General features: G+C 34.7%; 1 protein-coding gene, 1 long non-coding RNA gene and 1 pseudogene across 2 annotated transcripts in view; all 3 read left to right on the top strand.

The window, feature by feature from the left end:
- Positions 1-23,320, top strand: part of Lrp1b (LDL receptor related protein 1B) — a 1,466,647-nt gene that overhangs the window by 192,350 nt on the left and 1,250,977 nt on the right.
- On the top strand, positions 216-22,434 carry LOC122110780. Its single transcript, XR_006147911.1, has 3 exons — positions 216-226; positions 2,300-2,304; positions 22,196-22,434. It is a non-coding gene; the product is annotated as an uncharacterized LOC122110780 (long non-coding RNA).
- On the top strand, positions 20,802-21,911 carry LOC122110779 (annotated as a pseudogene).

Raw genomic sequence — 23,320 nt, 5'->3', positions numbered from 1 at the left:
GTTGGTATTTTATTTATACTGAAGTTTTTATCAGCTAAATGAATGATTTGAATTTAAAAATGAAAATGAAAGCCTGATAAATAACCTTTCTTTTCATTACAGTTACCTCAATTACCATAAAATATATTTTCTATAAAAATTAGGAGATCTCTATTTTTCAAGTTTTGATCCTTTGGTAAGTCATATTTGTGATAAAGAGATAGCTTAAAAATATTGAAGTTTTTGTGTGAAAGTATCAATTACAAGTAAATATGAAATATCATATTATTGGCATATTACTGCATACAATAGTTATAGGTAGATATATAGGTATAAACACTAACTTCATATGCAGGGAACAATGTTTGTCAACAATATTTTAATATTTTTACATTCCCCAAAAAATAATGTGCTGTGTTTCAGAATTGTATGTTTACTTTAAGGCCTTGTACATACTAGGCAGAATTGCTGCCAATGAATTACATCCACATCACCAATAAAAATTTCAGAAACATACATGTGTATATGAATATGTAAATATATAACTATTTTTTATTGCTATGGGGCTTGAATCAAGGGCTTGGACACTGCTCCTGGACTCTTTCACTCAAGGCTACCACTCTACCACTTTGTGCTACAGCTCCACTTCTCGTTTTCTAGTGGTTAATTATAGATAAAAGTCTCATGGGTTTTCCGGCCCAGGCTGACTTTGAACCACCATCCTCAGATCTCAGCCTTCTGAGTAGCTAGGATTACAGGAGTGAACCGCCAGCACCCAGCTATATACCTACTCTTAACAACAAAACACACAGATCTATTTCAAACAAAGAAAAACACAATCTTGTTGATAAAATATAATGTGGATATTTTAGTCCTCTTTTATTAAATTAATTTTCCATATCTAACCAACTACCAATGTATCACTTTACTTAGGTATATAATATTACATAATCACTGACATTTCCTTTTCTTTAAGTTTTCTCTAATGTAACATCTAGTCAGAAACTGTAATATTATGTATAAAGTTGGCCTAGGTTAAAAAATAAGAAAAAAAAGAACATTTGGATGAATAAAATACAACTTACCCCTCATAGCTGCTTTTGCATATTCTTGAAGATATATTCATTTACTCTATAGATAACCTCTGGAGGACTAAATAGAATTATCTTATATAATACTTTTATTCCAAATAACTCTATACATACTATGCAACTTTATACATAGTATGTATAGAGTATCCAAATACTCTATATATAGTGTGTATTAGAACTTGTGACATTCCACTACATGTATTGATGATAAAGGAATGACTATGTAGCTTTACCTACTTTTCACACTACATTGAATTAAGAAGTCTGTAGTAAACTGTAATATTTCAGGTAAAACTGAGGATATTTTAATGTGACTATGAATATGACAAAATTGTAATACCTGAGCCATATAACAGAAGGGGACTATTTTCAAGGGATTAGGAAATATAAAACATAAACAAGAAAAGGAGATAAAAATGTTACTCTTTTTGCCTGCTTCAATTCCCAGACATATAAAATACTTCCTTGAAATTCTCATTGGACTAAATAATAAAAAAGGAAGTCAGTGTTTTAAATGACTGGTATACAATATCCAAAAATAATTGTTATTTTCACCATCTTCACATATGACTGATATTATGAAATTTATTTGATCGGAGTTGAAACAAAAATATTTTATGTTTTATTTGGACACAGCCAATGAAGTTCATTAATTCAAAAATTCAAAATTTATTTTGGCAGGGCAATCTGAGTTACTATTAATGTTTTCTTGACACTCATTGTTTAAAAATTAAGTGACCATCACTTCAGAATGAGTTGTAAAATATGTCTCATGAGGCAAATGTGATTGGTAAGCTATCTAAGCACTTCTAAATGGGTTTGAAGCAGACTTAGACATTTCTAGCTGAACTTGCCACAGTCCTCAAGGATAAGTTGTTGTCATGATGAACTGTACATGTTATGCTGATAATCGGCACCACAGAGCTGAAACATAGGTGTCTTTCTTTTTTTGATACTGACCTTGTCATTTTAAAGGTGAAATTTGGCAGAACATCTAAAAATCAGAGCACTTCATAGCTCAGCAATTCATTGTAGACAGTAAGGTCAAACCAGGTGCCAAGGTATCTGACGAATTTGGAGTGAGGTGCACATCAGCTACCTGGAGAACATCAGAAGTTCATAGTGTCACCACAACAGCTTGGAAGTACAATATCTACGAGCCATCTTTTCTGTTATTTGACCGGTACTGTTAGCAGAGACAATGAAATCTGACTCTTTACTTGGAAAAGATACTGTGTGGATACATAAGGCATCAATAAAAATGGATTTTTACATAGTCCTGGAATAGGTAATGCAGTCCTTTTTTATGTGAATGACATTACTGATGTGATTGCAAGAATTTGAAGTTCAAAGGGCAGTTTCTAAGTAGATATATTGAAATATATGTACCAAAACCCCATACTACCTGCTAATGTGCAAGTTCTAATAAGAAATTAAGTATAGTTATTGACATAACAGTCTTATAAATCAGAAAAATATTGCATATCTTTGTTGAACTTAAAAAAACATAACCTTTTTGTCTACAAAAAGATTTAAAAGTTGGGTGTTCTTTGACATTCACAAATGAGTATTTAAAATATATACTGTAATTTTTTTCAGTTGACCAGTTTTTCTCTTAAGTTTGAGAAAAATACCATAATTTTTGCTTTAGTTATATCTCCATGATATGAGAGATAAATACTATGTTAAGATTTCTTTAGATTTAGTTCCTTTTCCTATCTTCTTTTCCTTTATTTTTCCACCCCCAATATTGCCCTCATTCCTTTATTTACATATCAAGCCAGCAAACTCAGAGAGAGGAATATCTTTTGACAAATACATACAAGAATCTAATTTTTGCCTTCCCCTTTCAATTTAGTAGAAATTTCATAAGTATTAAAATGTGCTATTTTTACAAAAACTTAATGTTCACGTACAGAAGCAGTTTGATGATCCATTTAATTCAGTTTTTCTTTTGAGAACATACGTCAGGAGATCATTAATGGCTTGTAAATTTTCCACAAAAAAACCATAGTAGCATTCTGATGATGAAATTCTGCCTAGAGATGCATAAACATTTAATTCTATCTTAGATATTCTGGTGTTTTCTGTTTTCTAAAACCTATATAACATATACACTATGAAATCATAATAACTGACCATTATTTTTATATACATTTTTATAGTAATAATACTGTACAGAGGGGTTATAGTTACATGAGTGAGCTCATGAGTACATATCCTATTGAGCATTGTTGCTATCTCCTTTGTTTTTCCCCACCTCCCCAACTACTCCCCCTCCCCAAGTTGTAAAGTTCGTACATCTCATTGTTACAATGGGTCAACGTGTATCCCAATTTAAACATTTTGTTTTTTCTCTTACCCTCCCAAAATTAGAAAAAAAAAATGTATATACAAGATGCAGGGTACCAAAATCAAATACAGTGAGAACAAGGGTTATTAAGTGGGGGAGCCCCATTTGTTAGGAAATGGAAAGACTTGGAAAAAAATTATATTAAGTGAAGTAAGCCAGGTGCAAAGAAACATAGGTCCCATGGTTTCCCTTATTTGCAATAACTTGTGTACGTCTCAGTCAAGCAGAAACGGTCAGATAAGTTGATGTTAGGCGAAATGAACCCCAAGATAAGGACTCAAAACTATTGTTTTTAACATATTTGTAAGATATTTCTTTGTTGCTTTGTATGTCCCTCCCCCATGGTATAACCCCTGTTTTCATTGTATTTGATATTGGTATAATTTGGAGAGGTGAAGGGAAAAAACAAATTGTTTAAATAAGGATACAGGTGAACCCATTGCAACAATGAGATGTACGCGACAATATGTCCAAAAACAAACTTTACAACTTTGGCATGGGAGGAGCAGGGAAGGGGAAGATGGGAGAAGCGATGGGAAGAGTAAACAAAGTAGGAGGAGGCAACAATGCTTGATAAGAAGTGTACTCATTATTTTGCTCATGTAATTGTAACCCCTCTGTATGGTATTTTCATAATTAAAAAAGAAACAAAAAATCACATAATACATTATAAATACATTAAAAACAATAGGAAGAAAGAAAAAGCCATTGGTATTCCTATCTTGGTGTTCATTTCTCTTACAACTGAGCATTATTTATGAGAAGATTGTAATTCTCATAATTAAAATGCCCTGGACAGCCGGGCAATATATACATTGATACATTGTGATCCTCGTTGATATTATTATAAGCTCTGATTTTTAGAAAGTTTTGTACACATATACAAATTTACAGGTTATCTCTGGATGAAAAAAGAGATCCATTAATTGACTACAGAGTCAATCCTGGCATTTCACTTGTTCTAATGCAAATACTGATATGAATAAGGGTGATTGGGTAGATTTGCTTGTTTGGTTGTTTTGGGAATACATGGCCTTAGTGTTGAACAAATAAGAAATATACCTCTTTTATTAAAAGGTTAATGAAATTCATTTTTGACTTTCAGGAGGAAAGTTCAGTTTGGGGTTTTGCCAATGCCTGGAAACTTTCCCAGTATGTCCAAATAACCCGAATGCTTCAAGTCACTTTAAAAATCAATAATATAACCACGATTCCAACTGAAGGGCTTCTTAAAAAGTATCCTCATTTAAGTTTGTAAAAAGCAATGTGTGGTTTAAAAATTAGAGTAGGAAAAGAGAAGTGATTATTTTGAGCACAAAAAAAAAACTGTGCTCAGAAATTTTGATCATTTTAAGTATATTTGAATTTTGTGAGGTATTATTTCACCATGAATGTTTTCAAAATCAGATTACTACAGAAAATTATATGACAATATATTCAATGTAATTATGAAAATTATGCTCATCTCATTCAAATGATTTCATACTACAAATAATATATACTCTATTATCTAATGTTAATGGAATAAACTTCTAGGAAAAAACTAACCTTAATTTTTCTTTTCTTCAATATGAAATTTATCTTTGTTTTATGGTATATAGGGAATTTAAATTATCATATTGTATAGGACATTAAAACCTTTATCACTCAATTTGCTAGTGTTTCAAATGCTGTTTATGGAAAGGTATGTCATACTTGTCTATTTGCACCATATCATTTCAGTCCTTGCTCCAATACATTGCCATTAAAATATCCTGTTTTAAATAGCATAAAATACTTATACTAGGCAATTATCATTAGCTTTCTTAATCTTCTTTTAATCAGATAGTTATAAAGTGAGTGTACTCTTGTTATCAAATTAAGGTATTACAAGGACATTTGTTTTCCTAAGAGATAAGTAAAATCTGTACCTCTGTGCTTTTTCAACTTAATCACTAAATCTCCAAAGAATGAAAGTCTCAAGTCATCTGTTACTTATATTTGTGGAGAGAAATTGAAATGTTGCTGCTGTTGTGTAACTAATCTCCAATAATTTGAACTCATTAAATCATAATGTTTATTAGGTAATTTATAATTTCTAAAATATATGCCTGATTATTATACTTAACAATTAGAATTTCCAAATGCATGCTAAGTGAAACTAATCAGAACAATTATCATGCAAATTAATATAAAAATATTTTTTAATCTTCAGCCAACAATATTTCCCTCTAGCTGCTACATTACTGATGACTTTCATATGAATTACTTATCTATTATACTTATAATCATTTATTAAGCTTAGCAGTATTCCAAGGTCTAAGCTGAACATGAGAATAAAATATAGAATATCAGCCCCTCTCATTGTTAAGAGTTCACAGGCTGTTATCTGAAATTGATATGAAAATGATTGGGAGAAATAACTGTCACAGTAGAGTCAGGAAATGGTTTGAACAAATACTGTGTGTTCAAGACTAGGTAGATTTCTTCTTTATTGCTCTAGGAAAGGCAATTCCCACAAAATCAGACAAAGCAATGCAAAAATTGAATAAAAAAAAAGAAACTCAAAGGCAAGTTAAATATACAGAAATCAAACAGGTTATAAACTATTGACTCATTACAAATCATGAAGGTTCCAACCAAAGAATAGTATTCTGAATTTGAGGCAATTTGAAGGATACCATAGTAGATAAAATCATTGAATCTTTCTCACAGTGCTTTTCTCTAAAGAATGCCATGTAAATTACAGAAGTTTGTTTCTTTCTCATTACCAATATATATCTTCTTTGTATTTTAGTTTCAATTCTACTATGACAACAGGATAAACTTACTGCTAAAGCTAACCCTGAAGACTTGTTCTCTTTAATTCACTTAATATGGTCACATGGAGTACAGACACAGGATGTTGGTCACCTAGGCAAATGCATTCAGCAGAGGCTATGAACAGGAGATGGAGTTGATGCTGTAGTTCAGAAATATCCTTTCGGCAGAGAAATATCCTTTTCATTTCCAGTTCTGTTCCCATTGTTTAATTGTTAATGTTACACTCCCTACTATATGGAGGGAATTGTAACTGCTTTAGTCTCTGCACAGAAAGACTTCAAATATTCACATGAGCCAGGAACTGTTGGCTCACATCTGTAATCCCAACTACTCAGGATGTTGAGATCTGGGAATCACCATTCAAAGCAGCCAGGGCAGAAAAGTCCGTGAGACTCTTATTTCCAATAAACCATTAGAAAACCGAAAGTAGTGCTGGGTTCAAGCAGTAGAGCACTTGCCTTGAGCTGAAGAGCTGAGAGACAGCATCCAAGCCCAGAATTCAAGCCCTAGGACAGACCAAAAAAAAAAAAAAATCACATGAAATAATCCATTTAATTTTTAAGATGTTTTCATGGCACAACTTTTATGTTATTGAACTGCTCACCTAAAAATCGGTTCAAGATATGTGTGTTTACATGAAAATATGATGATAACATTCCACTACATGAAAACATATGTTAAATCAGAAATAGAATAGTATTTCCATGAATAGATATACCTAGGAGGAGTTTAGTAAATAGTTAATAGTTTAATAATGAAAGTGATTTACCTTGTCTTACACAGAGGGACACTAAATATTTTCTAAATCAAAATTAATGGAACTTTCATTGGTTAATGAACCCAAGAAAGGGAGAATATCTCAATCCAAGAGGAAGCTGGGGAAGGCACTAAGGCTCTCAGTGGCCTCTTGTTATAATGGTTATCACCACTAACTTACAAAAGATGGAATTCAATGACAGCAAATGACTAGAGAAGTAAAACACAGGAGAGAGCACACTAATTTCCAATTTAAGGCATGTTCTTTTATTTCTTCATTATGCAAGCAATTCACATGGCAAACACACAGGACTGTCTTTGAGTCATTTGCAAGTTTAGTTTTCCTGAGTCCGATAGTATTGAATGCACATTTTTTTCAACGTTTTCTTGAATACTAGTTTAGAAGCCCTCTAAAACTACAAAGTCTCATTTGGTTCTGTTTTATTTTTGTTTAATGCTTTCATTGAAAGAACAAGATATCCATGCACTGGTGGCTCACATCTGGATTCCTAGCTACTCATGAGTCAAAATTTAATTTAATCCTGGATTAAAACCATGCAGGACAGATAAATCTTAGAGATTGCTACCTCTAATTACTCAGTATAAAGCCATAGATAGAGGTGTGGTTCAAGTGGAAAAGTGCCAGTATTTAACAAACTAAGCCAATCCCTGAGTTCTAGCACACAGATACCCACATACATTCACATACACTTACACATATACACACACAACCAGGATAGGACTAATCAATAATGACTGCTTAAACAAACTTTGAGATGTGTTTTTGAAGTACATTTTCTATTTGTTTGTTGTTGTTTTTAGAGTATTTAAAACTTTACATTAGGAATGTAGAATAAGAAAGTAACAAGTTAAATAGCTTCCTAATCATTCAGTACTGTAAGAGAATTCCATCTGAATGCTTTCATTGGGATAAATAAAGGATAAAAAAGGAAAATATGGATGGCTATAAGAAATCATAAGAAGGCATCATATAAATATAAATGAGCTCTGAAAAATTCCAGTTAAAACTAACAACCAAATGATACCCCATCGAATTAAATTATCCCATTGAAATTGTGCCAGAAGAAATTAAGGTGGCCATGTAAGTTATTATATTTATTTCCATTGTCCCTTCATGAAATACAGCAACATTATTTACCGATTGACTTCTTTTTCCTTTTGTTCCCTGAGCTTCTTTTGTTTCCTCAATGAATAGTTATTGAAGATCTAAGTATGTCAAGTATAGTCCAAATCACCGAGACTGTTGTGTAGAAAAGGCATCATACTTGCATTGGATGGTGCATGAACATCAGAAAGGCAATGTCAAAATTTACACAGATCACAATACCATAAGCTTTAAAATATATCTTTAAAAGATATCCCTAAAAACTTAACTAAAATAGGATAAAAGGAAGGGCATAAGTACTCACTTCAGGTGTTGTAGAAGCCATGACAGATGTATGAATGTTTGTGCAGGAACTTGAAGAGTGAATCTGGTTGTCTGAGCAGAAAAGTGGTTAGAATACAGTTTGCAAGAATAGGGAAAAGAAGGCTGTCAGAGTATAAAGTCACAGCTTTAACTTGAATGTTATATTGAAGTGATAATGAGGAAAGTAGCGAAAACAGAATAACAAAATATGTGTGGATGTGTGGAAGTGATTGGTAAAGGGAGATTAATTTAAAAATCTTCATAACATGTGAATTTGGAGGTAACAGATGGATGACTGGAAGCTTGTGTGTGCAGTCATTATTCACGTGTTACCTGTTATTTGGAAACATTTTTTTAATATCTGGTAAATACAGAATGCAGGGGGTAGGTGAAAATGAGTGCATGTAAAGAGGTCAAAATGATCAAGATACTGTAAATATATATGCACAATACCAAAGCGAAACCTCTTTGAACATGCACTAAAAAATGAATGACAAAAATATAAAAAAAAGTTCCTAACGTGTGGATCTATGTGAAAGGAGAGAATGAAAGAGGGTGAATAGTTACATAAGCAGAAAAATGAAATGTCTTGACGTTAATGTGGGAAGGGAGAGAAATAGAGGAGGGTGATCAAGGGCTAAGTCTGATTAAGGTGGATTGCATGCATATATGCAGACATACACATGCATGTTAAAATGAAAACCCAGCCGGGCACTGGTGGCTCACCTCTATAATCCTAGCTACTCAGGCGGCTGAGATCTGAGGATAGCATTTCAAAGCCAGCCCGGGCAGGAAAGACCATGAGACTCTTATCTCCAATAAACCCGCTAGAAAACTGGAAGTGGCACTTAAACAAAAAAAGAAAGAAAACCCTTGGTAGTTAACTGATGCAAAATTGTGAGTGGGAAATGATATACACTTAAATAGTGAAAGAATAAAATTTTCCATATTTTACTATAAATTAAAATAATGAAATTTTAGTATTTTAAATCTACAAAATATATTTTTATTGAATGACTATAAAAGTTAAATATTTCTGTTTCCATAATATGGACCATACACAAACAATAATATTACAAGCATAATAATAAAATATGCAAAGTTTGCAAGTAATTTGTAGAATGTACAGCTATTTTTTTTTTTCCATTGTGGGTCCTGAACTCTGGGCCTGGGCTCTTTAACTCAAGGTGAGTGCTCTACCACTTGAGCCACAGCTCCACTTCTGACTTTTTCTACTTATGTGGTGTTGAGGAATCAAACCCAGTGCTGAGGAATCAAACCCAGTGCATGCAAGGCAAGCACTCTACCACTGAGCCACCTTTCTTGCCCTGTCCAGCTATTCTTATAAGAAACTATATTTTCATCTGAGAAAGCTACTGAGCAGAGAATGAGAATGGAAAGTCAATTTGTTGGTTTTTTTCATCTTTGCCTGACATACTGAATAGTTCATAAAGTCAACATCATTTTATGTAGCATTTTTTAAACAATAGGATTTAGGGGGCAGTTTGATTAACTTTAGAATAAAGACAGGCATCATTTTTAATGGTCTTAATATATTCAATAGAAGCTTGGCTCTTTGTTTACTATAAATGATTATAAGATCTGTGCTATTAAGTCAGCTATTACCAAATATCATCCTGGGAACGATACTGACAACTTGCTGGAGAATCAATCTCATCTGTAGCCTCCAATTTGCATTTGACTATGGTATTTCTATTTCAAAAACTCCTGAAATTAGCTGGGAGCCCGTGCTTCATGCCTGTAATCCTAGCTATCCAGGAGGCTGAGATCTGAGGATGACTGTTCAAAGCCAGCCAGCCGGGGCAGGAATGTCTGTGAGACTCTTATCTCCAATAAACCACTAGAAAACCACAAGTGGTACGGTAGCTCAAGCGGTAGAGTGCTCGTTGTGAGCTGAAGAGCACAGGGACAGCGCTCAGGCCCAGAGTTCAAGCCCCACTATAGATCAAAAAAAAAGAAAAAGAAAAAAATTTTATGGACATTTATTTTCATAGGTTGAAAAATCATTAGCTGAAGAGCTGAGGGATAGCGCCCAAGTCCAGAGCCCCATGATTGACAAAAACAAACCAACCAACCAAAAAACCTCCTGAAATTGTTGTCTTTCAGAGCAGTTAGGTGAGAAGTCTCTATTTTAGGTTGCTTTAATATGTTCATTTCAGCTTCATATTTTTTGTCAGAATTTGTTGCAAACACCATGTATTTATAGGCATGCAAATTATTTTCATTTGAAATTGACATTTTTCCTGATTTTAAGAATTAAAAGAATTAAAAATGTTCATAAAGTGGTTGGAAAATTTTTGCATGCAAAATAATGGGCCTAATTTAAGAATATTTGTTCCATGTATTTGCTTCATTCATTCTTTCAACACTTATTGTCTATCTGGGATGATCTGGGAATTTGGAAACTATCAGACTAGTAATAGGCTAGGACCTTACCCTTTTAAGTTTAGAATTCTATGATGAGAAAGACACATATCAAGTGATAAACATGGCTGGCGTATTAGTCCATGTACTGTCTAAGTGCTGAATTTCTTCTTCAAGTTATCTCACTGTAAGCAACAAATAGAAAATTGACTGGACCTTCCACATTTTTCTTGGAAACAATCTTATCATCAACAGGAGAAATAATTCAACCAAAGTATCTGCCACTTTATAATAAATATTTACTTTTCTCCACTTTCCTAGAACATGTTCCTCATATCGGTTTTTAACCTCAGCAGGTATCTTCAGCATACATATGTCAACAGCCTCATCAAGTAAATACAGATTCTTTCAATTAAATGTTTCAGAATTCTTCCAAACTGAACAGTTATCATTTCTTAAGTCACACCATATGTTTAGGTCTGTTGCTGTAACACCATCCTTTCTGCTACCAACATCTGCCTAAGCTTCCTGGGACTACCCAAACAAATTACTACCAACTGGGAAATCATAATTTATTCTCCCACAGTTTGGATCTTAAGGTGTATAAGGTTAGGATGTCAACTAAGTGGATCACTTCTGGGGGTTCTGTGTGAAAAGTCTGTCTCCTAAATTTAAGCAGAAACTCCTTTACTGTCCTTGGTTTGTGAGTGTATTGCTCCCATTTCTTGGCCTTTTCCGTAAAACACTCCATCTGTCCATCTGTACATTGTGTTAGCTTTGTACACTGCCCTATTAGCTTATTTTTCCTCTTCTTATAAGGACACACTGCTCTAGAGCTTACCCTGTATGACTTTATCTTAACTTGATTACAGCCACAAAGATAATACTTCATGTAAGGTCACACAATAAGTACCAAGATTATGATTATACCATATCTTCTGAGGGGAACACAATTCAACACATCACACTAGTAAGCAGACAAATTGTGAAAGGAGGTGAGTGTGTGCATACAACCTTTTCTCCTGATCCAAAACACATTGTGCTTGTTTGTGCTAGAAATTTTGCACTGTAGTGGAATTTCTCAATGTGATCTATGATATCTTGCCCAGAAAACAAACTATTTAAGTTAAAAATTCCATTTGCAGTAGGTTTGTATTGTGGTATATTTGTCTTTTTGTCTTCACAGTATGCGTTGACATATCAAGGATTCTGAAAATTCTTACAGTAAAAGAACAAAAGCCAATGCATTGTTTTTGGAGTGAATTTGACCTATGAGATTCCTGTGTTTTAAAACTTTTCTTCAAAGTAGTCATAGAAAATACTTCGTGAAATATTGTAACCAACGTATATTTTTCTCCTTCCTCAAGGGTTCAGGGACATACTTAAGATTATCCATAATAGAAAGCAGAATTGACTCGAATATGGAGTTTACAAATTGATTCTGTATTATTGAAGGTTGTCAATAAAAATCCAGATACACTGTTTATACTATAGAATTCTCATACAGTACAGAATTATCAAAAGCAATATGCCTAATCAATCTCCATTAGTAATTGAAAATTTAACAAAAAAGCAATAAAACCATACAAGTACTCATATTGATGTGAAAAACACAAGCTCCTTAGGAGGCAAGCACACAATTATTACAGTGATGTTACAGAGTGTATGCAGGAACCAAAAGACATGTAGTTTGAGGGCCGCATGCCAAGAAGTCCTATTAGGGAGAAATGACTTTATACACCCAGGGAGAAACATAACAAAAAGGTAATGGGGGAAAAACACAAAAAAAATAGGAGACAATTGTCACAAAAACAGAGGACAGACCCTCAAGATTTCATAATATTTGCTTATGCAAAACTGAGAACATGAAGGTGGCATTGCTAAGCTGAACATGCTACTTGCTGATGTATTCTTTCCTTTTACCTAAAGACCTCTGACTAACCCATCTTTCTTAAAGGTTCCCTGCCACCTCCCATTAGTGCATGCTGGAGATCAAAATTTAACACATTGCATTTTGGGGCACCTAAAATCCAAATTGTAGAAATTGATGTAAAGAATTTTCCAGAAGATTGAAAATTTATACATACCATAAACAATCACTATTGTTCAGGCTCAGAAAATGATATTCCTAGTGAAGAGTTTTCTGGCACTGTCTCATTTGTTTTTCTCCTATTACTGACTTTCTCCAAAACAAGCCTAAACAGCTAGAATTTCTCTTTCTTGAGATGTGTCAGAAAACAGAATCCCTTTTATGTATTATAGGCCAAAGTATGACTATGTTCCCCACCCTATTGTTCTGTTTAACAGCTGCACATAAAGAAATTAAGACTCTAATTCCAGAGGGGTCTTCCCCCTTTAACCAAGAAGGAGAAATACTACACAGGAGAGCAAAGAAGAATCTAGACATTCAAGCCTTGCAAGTTTCCAGCACAGACTGTTTTTATTACATTGTACCTTTACTGTCCAATTATAATGTCACACTCTTCTCTAGGTACTGTTGGACTTATTCTAAAAAAGAAAGTTTGTCTTCTATGCTTTTACTTGCCTGGAAGGAAAGAAATTCATGTCACATAAAACTATGACTAAACAAAATTGCTAAGCTGCTGTCTTGTTAACCTATATCATCTGTCTGTCTGTCTGTCTCTCTCTCTCTCTCTCTCATTAATCTATTTATTTTTTGTCAGCCATGACATACCTCCTTTCTATCTGTCTGCCATCAATCTATCATCTACCTATTTACTGATTGATGTGATATTGGATTTTCAGCCATGAATTTTATCTCCTTTCCTATTCTACATCTGTCACCAGGAAACCTCTGATATCTTTAAGTATATTTGTAGAACCATCATGAATCAGCATTCAATTTTACACATATCCCAGTTGCTGATATTTCATTTGGAAAATGATTTTTTTCTGAGTTTACATCTCAAGCATTGCATCTTATATGATACTCTACACATATCTCTGTTCTCATCTTATTTTGGGCCTCAAATGTTATTTTATGTAGTTTATAGAATAATGTCCAGCTAGATTACTGGTAAGAAATTCTCAGACTTGAAGCTTATTATAGAGGAGGCAAATGTGGATTCAGATTTTTCCCACTTTATAGACACAGTAACTCTCAGAACAACATGATCTCTTGTAAGTCTATTTTGTGTTTTTCTGTCATGAATGACAAATTCTGAAACAGTCACTTAATGAAACCTTATTCTAGGGATACTAGAAGACTAGTTTTAGCCTTGAAACTCAACATCTGTTTCAAGCAGACAGTTTAAAATGTACAGGTAATGAAACACAGAAGCTCCAGGTTCACACTTTCCTCCTCCATTCTCCCAGATAACCTAGGGTATGAACTACATTTTGAAAAGAAGTCATTAAAATGGCTGATAATTACCCTGAAATTTACCAGGTTTATGAATCTCTGAAGAAAATCCCATTAAATTGGGCTCTGTCCTGTTTCCCCAAATTAAAAAAAAACACCAGAGACTTATAAGAGCTTATCATTTTGAGGCCATTAATTAAGCAAATTGTACTCTGGGTGAAAATGTTTCCCAGAAATCTCTCTTAGATTGACATTTATTTTGTGTTAACCACTCTGCCTTGCATGGTTCTGCTCCACATCGAGAGGTCATTTAAACAATATTAAGATAACAACATTAATTCACTGTTCTGTTAATCATATAGAAGCAGATCAGCTTGTTATAAATAATGATCTTTCCTTGCCAGAAGCTCAACTTTTAGCACTTTTTCCAATGCAAATCCCTGTCCTTTTGTACTAACTCTAGAGTAACTGTATTTAATGCCAAGCTCTTTTCTTAGGCTTCAATACTGTCAAAAAGAAGGAAAGCTGACTTACATTTTAAATTTGAATAGGGTTTTTCTCTCAAAAAATATAAGGAAGAAAAGAGGCAACTTCTCCTCTTGCTCTGATCCATAGAATCATTTTTCTCTTTTCCGATGGTGATTACTGCAATTGAGACTCAAATTAAGCAATCTTTCTGACAAGATGATGTAATGTGTCATAAAACTTTTCCTTATCTGTAAAATAAGTATATTAGGTTAGAACATCAGGGAGCTTTGTGGAGATTTTATTTTCATTTTGGCTCAAACTCACTATAAAGAAATTGTATCTACTCTATATCTGGGAAACTACAGCTGAAAGATTTCTGTCACTATTTTATGTGGAGGTTTTGAGTTTTTTATGTTAATGGAATAAGGATGCAAATGTGCAGTAGGATTTTGGCTTGCTTGTATAATTAGACATGTCTGTCTAACAACTTTCTGAATCCCCTGTGGGTTTTCTGGAATGTAGGAGGTGGTACTCCAATATACATGGGCTGCTACTACAGTTTATTTGCTATCCAGTTTCACTGAATCAAGTTTAGTGGAGTATAATTCATGTTCTCTAAAAGAACTTCAAAATAGCATGGCTATACCTGAAGGAGAAGTAATCAGGAATTAGAAATTGTGTGGTCAATTTTACTTTCCTTAGAAGAATAACATGTTATGCTTTACAAAGCTAAAATGAGAAGACCATTCCTTCTCTGACCTAGATACAGGTGTCAGAAATAAATTGCTCCAAAGTTATACAAAGGGCCACTTATAGTTGGCTTTGCATGAAGCAATAATCAGACCTGCCAGTTATTTATTTGAGTTCTCATTATTTTTCCCTTTTATATTTTAACACCATAAATTTGACTTTATGATTATAAAAGTGAAAGCAGCCAAGTGATATGACAACTTTAAAGAGAAAGAAAGGAGAAAGAAGTAAATGTAGCAGGGCCCTCTTTTGACAGTGAATATGGGCACAGCAAGGGCACAATATATATCCTGTTTGATGCTTTAAAATGTACCATTTCTAAGTTTGTGGCAAAATGACCTTTCCAAAGCCTCGCTTGGCATATGGAAAGCGCATTTTCCTGTTATCAGTAACAGCTGTGGAAAATGTGCTCAGCCTTTCCCTGTGTATTTATGGTGTCAGAATCCGCTGGATCATGTAATGGCTCAGTTTTAGGTTGCCAGATTCATCTCAGCTTCTCCAGGCTATTCTGCTATTCCAGGCCTAGGCCTGGAATTCCAGGTGCTCTTACCTGTCTTAACGAAAGAGAATTCAGGCCTTTAGTGAATATGTCGGAAGCTCAGTAAGGATTTAGATAATTCTACCCATCTTAACTATGATGAATTTATTAATGTAGGACCTTTGGTTTGTAACTCAAATGGAAAATAACATTTTATTTTTCTGTAAAAGGTTTAAAGGTCTCTATTTCAGGCCACCTAGACCACATATGTCTCCTGAGCACTGTTCCTAAGCATTTTTGCTTAAAGCTAGTGCTTCACTGCTTTAGTCACAGCTCCACTTTGGGCTTTTGGGTTGTTAATTAGATTAAGAGTATTATATTTTTTCCTGTTTGAACTGGCTTCAAACCACAATTCTCAGATCGCAGCCTCCCGAATAGGGAAAATTATTGATGTGAATCACAGGCACCTAGCTTTTAGAAGAGTCTTGAGAGAATAAACTTATGTGAACTGAATCTCTCTAAAAGATTCACTTTTGAGATATGGAGCTATTCACAAATTCTGGCAAAAAGTAATAATTAAGACATTAACTAGTTGTGTCCAACTGAAAAGCTTCAAATAATATGAACATTTGAAGTAGCATGGGTTTCTCACTGTTCAGTTATGAAACTGCAGTATGGATATATAAGGGAATTAAATATACCATCCTAGAACAGGATGTGTGTTAAATTCTGAATGATTTGATTATGATTTTTGATAAGAATTTTTTATATCTCTTATGCAAGATTTAGATTGTGTGGAATTATGGAATTTCAAACTGCCCTCTGGAATCTAAAATCCCAAAGAGAGGACAGACTCACTACAGGACTGATTTAGGATTTTTAACTTCTTTGACCTTTACATATACACAACTATCTACATACCTTTGGACCTACTAGAGTTCAGAGAGCTGCCTTTACCATGAAATGATATGTATTTAAGAAAGACAACTTGTTCATCTCTTGCCTGCCAATGTGAAAGGCTTAAATGCTATCCTTGGATTATTTTCACTTAATTTACATGTTTGAATCATACACTAATTTTGTTTCCAACTATTTAAGAGCAAGAGAGGTATACTTAATCTTAACACAGACATATTATTGTTCATATATCATACATGTAGAATACTTTTTATCTTTTATCATGAAAAGGAATAGTATATAGCTAAAATTTATGAAACACAATCAGGTAAATCTCAACTTAAAAATATCCTTCAAAATATGTTGAAATCAATGAGTTATCAATGTTGAAATCAATCAGTTTGGTATCTGGTACATGGAATTTTCTTTTTTTTTTGGGGGGGGGGTCCGGTCGTGAGGCCTGAACTCTGGGCCTGAGTGCTGTCCCTCAGCTCTTCAGCTCAAGGCTAGCACTCTACCACTTGAGCCACAGCGCCACTTCCCGCTTTTTTTTTCTTTTTGCTTATGTGGTGCTGAGGAATTAAACCCAGGGCCTCAGGCATGCAAGACAAGCGCTCTACTACTGAGCCACCTTCCCAGCCCCCGGTACATGGTATTTTCTAAGAAAATATTTACCAAATAAGGGAAACCATGGGACCTATGTTTCTTTGGGCCTGGCTTACTTCACTTAATATAATTTTTTCCAAGCCTTTCCATTTCCTAACAAATGGGGAATGTCATTCTTTCTGATGGAGGTATAGAATTCCATTGTGTATATATACCACATCTTCTTGATCCATTCATCTACTGAGGGGCATCTGGGTTGGTTCCATGTCTTAGCTATGGTAAATAATGCTGCAATAAACATAGTTGTGCTGGTAGCTTTAGTGTGGCCTTGTTTGTGATCATTTGGGTAAATGCCCAAAAGTGGGATTGCTGGGTCATTGGGGAGCTCTATGTGGAGTCTTTTGAGGAACTTCCATACTGCTTTCCAAAGTGGTTGAACAAGTTTACATTCCCACCAACAATGAAGTAAGGTTCCTTTCTGTCCACATCCCCTCCAGCATCTGTTGTTGTTAGAGTTCTTGATTTTTGCTGTTCTAACTGGAGTGAGGTGATATCTCAATGTTGTTTTGATTTGCATTTCTTTTATGGCTAGGGATGTTGAACATTTCTTCATGTGTCTATTGGCCATCCTTCTTTCTTCTTCAGAGAAGCTTCTCTTTAAGTCTTTCGCCCACTTACTTATTGGGCAGTTGTTTCTTTGAGGATTTGTTGTTGGGTGGTTTAATTTTTTGAGTTCCAAGTATATTTTAGATATGAGACCCTTGTCCGTTGTATGGCTAGTAAAGATCTTCTCCCAGTCCGTGGGCTTTCTATTGATCTTGCTAGCTATGTCATTTGCCCTGCAGAAGCTCTGCAACCTTATACAATCCCATTTGTCGGTATGAGTCAAGCGGAAAAAGTCAGATAATGTGATGTTAGGAAAACGAAACCTCAAATATGTATTTTAATGTTTTTGTTTCTTTCATGCATGTGTTTCTAACGCATTTATAAGATTATTTCTTTGTTGCTTTGTATGTCCCTCCCCCACAGTGTAACCCCCGCTTTCACTATATTTGATGTCAGTATAACATGTGGAGGAGATGGGGACAAACAAGTCGTTTAAGGATCCAGGTGGACCTGTTGCAACAATGAGAAGTACAAAATGTCATGTCAAAACCAGCTTTACAATGTCGGTGGGGGGGGGGGTATGATTGGGTGGGAGGGAGGGGGGAGGCTGGGAAGATAGGTGAAGGGTAAACAAAGGAGGAGACTGCAATGCTTGGTAAGAAATGTATGCATTATCCTGCCCATGTAATTGTAACCCCTCTGTACAGTATGTTCTCAAATAAAATAAAATAAAATTTAAAAAAAAAAAAAAAAGAAAATATTTACCAATATACAAATATCCTAAAATAGGAAGGATATCAATATTCATTAGTTGGTCAACTATCATGGTCAACTATCATATCACCCTTGTAATTGTTCCTATGAATATGACCATGTGTAGATTTTAATGATTAACTTTTAATGTAAAACATTTAGTATGGAAATATTTATAAGATTAGGCCCTGCCTGCTATCCCATTGAACTTTGGTCTACTAAGAACAAAGAAGCCAAAAAGAATTGGAAAAGTAGAGATTCACCACATACACTAGGTTAAAAGACAATTGGAAAGCAATTAGAACAAAAGAGAAATATTTTAGCCATACCAACTGAGAGAAGGGTGAACAAACATACATAAGAACAGGAATATGTTACTGAATATGTTCCTACCTTATATTACCCTGAGAGGATCATGGAATTTATAAATTATTTTCTAAATATCTTTTCCCATTTGACTTGATATGTCTGAGAGTACCCTTGAAAAACTATACATAAATGACATTATGAAAGCCAGCTTTGAAGTCTCAGTAATCAGCTGTACTAGAATCTAGCTTGACTTTTGTTGCAAAGGGTAAAAATTTACCCTATAGTATTTTACATTTTTACAAGATACCACTGTAGGGAGAAACACTGGAAACTATTCAGAGACCTATCAGGCTTCCTTAAGAAATTGAAAAATTGAAACTTGGTTTTAACTCAACCTCCATGGATCTCAGTTTTTAAATTGGAGTCCTTGGTGGATGATAGAGGTCATGGTAGCTGTGCTTAGGCTGCTTCAAAGTATTTGCTCTGCTTCAGTAAAGATTTCCTGGGAATTTGGTTTCTGGTCTGCATCATGAATAAGAATTGCTGATACTATGCAACACACACACACACACACACACACACACAACACACACACACACACACACACACACACACACACACACACACACACATACTTGAATGAAGTTCCTTTTGAAGATCTTGCAGAATAGTGCCAACTGTACTGTTTAAAGCTCATTACAAAAATATTTTAGAAGGGGTAAGTATAAAGGTTAAATGTACACCTATATGATGACATATAGTTTGAACATAACATTATTAGTAGTCTGAATATCACCTGGTTTCTGTTGCTTTTATAATCTGCTTCACAGGCCTACAAATTATAGCTTGCAAGGTGATTCACATGCATTATTATTTTGAATCCAAACAAAGTATATTATTAGATATGCAGAATGGGTGGATTCCCACATTTTAATCTTCAAATTTTGGAAAGCATAGTACTGTAAAAAGAATGATTTCATTCGGATTCATTAAAAGAGGTAGATAAATTATAGGTAAAATTTAGAATTTGTTTTAAATTTGAGAACTATATGAAACACCACAATTCTGAAACTAATGATGTTACATACTTTGTAAATAAAAATAAGGCTAAAGGTCCAAGAACTAGTGGCTTATTCCTGTAATCCTAAGTATTCAGAGACTGACATAGGAGGATTATGTTTTGAAGTCAGCTTGGGCAAGAAACTCTGTGAGATTCTTATCTCCAAAAAAACACACAAATCTTGGCCACTATGGATAAATACACACCTTCAGATTAACCAGGAGGCTAAAGCAGCTAACCACAGCTCCATGTTTGTCTTTTTGGTGGTTGTTTAGAAAAGAGAGTTTCAAGGACTTTCCTGCTGGGGCTGGTCGTAAACCTAAAGCCACAAATTTCAGCCTTCTGTGTAGCTAGGATTACAGGTATGAGTCACCAGCTTCTGGCTCAATCACGTGCTTTTGAGTTGACTTGTTTGGTCAGTTAGCTAACTGTGTGTGTGTGTGTGTGTGTGTGTGTGTGTGTGTGTGTGTGTAATATTGAGTGGGGAACTGAAGGTTATACACACTAGAAATATTAGAAAGGGAAGACTGATTTACAAGGGCATGAGAAAACTGTTCCCACAGAAGCAAACATTAATGAACACATTAAGAATTAGAGGAGCACAGAAAATGTTATCATCCAAATTGCCCAGGTAAGAATGTTAGATGTTAATCCAGAGGATCACAACAGCCCAATATCTATGTACATAGGACCATATAAAATGACGCTAATTGAAATGGACTCTAAGATATCGAGAGCTCCCATAGTGCCTCGCTAGTGGCGGGCATGATAACAAACTCTGGGCATCCGCACGCGTGTTCGGGTCGCCCCTGTGGGGGCTCCACGGTGGTGAGTGGGAGGTTCTGCGGGATCGGGTCCGGGCTGCTGTCTGGCTAGGTGGCACAATGTCGCTTTTCCAGGGCTTGTGGGGCCCGCTGAGGGTGCTGGGAAGATCTGGAGCAGAGCTGTGCACTGGCTGTGGGTGTCGCCTGTGTTCACCTTTCAGTTTTGTGTATTTTCCAAAATGGTTTTCATCCACCTTGAGTAGTTATCCAAAAAAAACCTATGGAACTTTACAGCTTTGGTGCGGGGGAGGGGGGGGGGGGAGGAGGGAGTAGCAGGGGGAGGATGGAAAGGGATGGGAAGGGGAAACAAAGGAGGAGGCTACAATGCTTGATAAGAAATGTACTCATTATCTTGCCCATGTAATTGCAACCCCTCTGTACAGTATTTTCACAATAAAAAAGAGAAAAAAAAAGTCTAAAAAAAAAAAAACCTATGACTTCCAAACCCAGATGGGAAAAATAAAGAAATAATTAGACAAATTGCAGAGGTCTGGAGAGGACTTCCTGAGTCAAAGAAATAAATATATGAAGATGCTTATAAGGCAGACTGGAAAATATACAAAGAAGAAGTAAACAATTCAAGAACAGCTTACTCCAAGTCAGTTGCTGTCTTTGGAAAAAAAAATCATACAAAGTCGTCTGAAAAGGAAAGCATTAATAAAAAAGAGAGAGTTAACATCTCTTGGAAAACCAAAAAAACTCATTCAGCATACAACATTTTTATAGCTGAAAAAGTTCCAGAAACCACAGAGTCATCATCTAAGGAAAAATTGAAGACTTTAAATGAAAAATGGAAAAATATGCCTCATTTTCAAAAGCTGGTTTATTATCAACTTTCTAAAGATGATAAAATTCGTTATGAGAATGAAATGAAATCTTGGAAAGGACGGATGATAGAAGTTGGGAGGAGTGATCTTATACGTCAAAACAAGAAACGACAACCCAAAGCTGCTACTGAGAAACTAAACCTCAAAGAAGATTGAATTGTGTTCATGATGGTTGGGCACAAGAATCCAATTAGGTCTCAATACCTGACATGGTAACATCAGAATAGATAAAGTTAGTAAACATTTTATATTCAGTTCCTTCTTTTTAGCCCATGGACTTCTGCCAGTTGAACATATTTTGTATTCATATTTGTAAAACAGATGAAGGTCATGAAAATTTTTGTGTTCATAAGAACCACAGTGGGTCAAAATCTTTCATGCAAATTTAGCAGGGAATCATTTTACCTTTGATAAAGGTAAATCAGACAGTGAAGTTGTTTTTTTTTTTTTATATATACTGGACGCTGATGGATATTCTTCTTGTCTCCCTATGGAGGCAGGGACTTCTTTTCAAACTTTTCAATACTGTGGAAGCCACAGTGTTCTCTTGATATAATTGTGCCGTTAAAAAAATGCAGCCAGAACTCATATCTGGGTAAATTCTAATTCCTAGGTATAATTAGTACATATTCAGAGTTGATAGCTGTACATGCAAGTACTAGTTAGTTTCAGTAACAATCTTTTATAAAAGGGACTGAGAGATTTATAAACCATTTTCTCATTATCTTTTTCTTTTACTATATTGAAAACGAATTATGTACTAAATCTATGCATATTTTATATAGCATAAAATAAAAATTCTAATATTTCAAAAAAAGATATCAAAGCAAAAAGGTGGTTTGTGTTTTGTTTTTGTTCTTGTTTTAATGTATTATATGAAGTTCTTTCTTTTTTCTTTCATTTTTCCCTTTGGATTATTTCCTTTTGTCACTGATTTCCATCCCTTGTCTGGGGATGGAAATATACATGTGTGTGTGTGTGTGTGTGTGTGTGTGTGTGTGTGTGTGTACAGAGAAAGGAAGACAAATTACAAAGTAGTAAGACAAAGGACAAAGAGTGAACCAATGCAACAATGATACTTACAAGACACTATGTTGGAAACAAACCTTTCAAATTGATGGTGGAACCTGGGGAGAAGGGAAAGAAAGTAGGAGAAAATGAGGAGGGAATAACAATGTTCAACAAGAAATGTACACTCTATCCTCCTTATGTAATGGTAACCCTCTGTACCTCATCCTTACAATAAAATAAAATAAGATATAAAAGAAGGGATAAAAGAAGAATGTTAGCAGAAATTTGGAGAAAGAATTTGGAGATCTCACTTGGCATGTGAGTTACAGGGAGGTCAGGAAGTCAGATTTCATGTAGTTTTAATTAGATTTCCTTTGGCTGGGAATGTGACTCAGTGGTAGAGTGCTTGCCTAATCATGCAGAAAGCCCTTGGTTCTATTCATCAGCACCACACAGAAAGAAAAAGCTGGAAATGTCACTGTGGCTCAAGTGGTAGAGCATAGCCTTGATCAAAAGATGCTCAGGGACAGTAAGCAGGCCCTGAATTCAAGCCTCATGACTGGCCAAAAAAAGAAAATAAAAGAGTCTCCAAAAAATACTTTCCATTTCATGTT

Source organism: Dipodomys spectabilis, unplaced genomic scaffold (genome assembly GCF_019054845.1).
Source record: "Dipodomys spectabilis isolate Male_0828 unplaced genomic scaffold, ASM1905484v1 ptg000081l, whole genome shotgun sequence".
Classification (NCBI taxonomy): domain Eukaryota; kingdom Metazoa; phylum Chordata; class Mammalia; order Rodentia; family Heteromyidae; genus Dipodomys; species Dipodomys spectabilis.
Note: the sequence above shows the minus strand (reverse complement) of the source record. Positions and strands in the feature narration are given on the sequence as shown.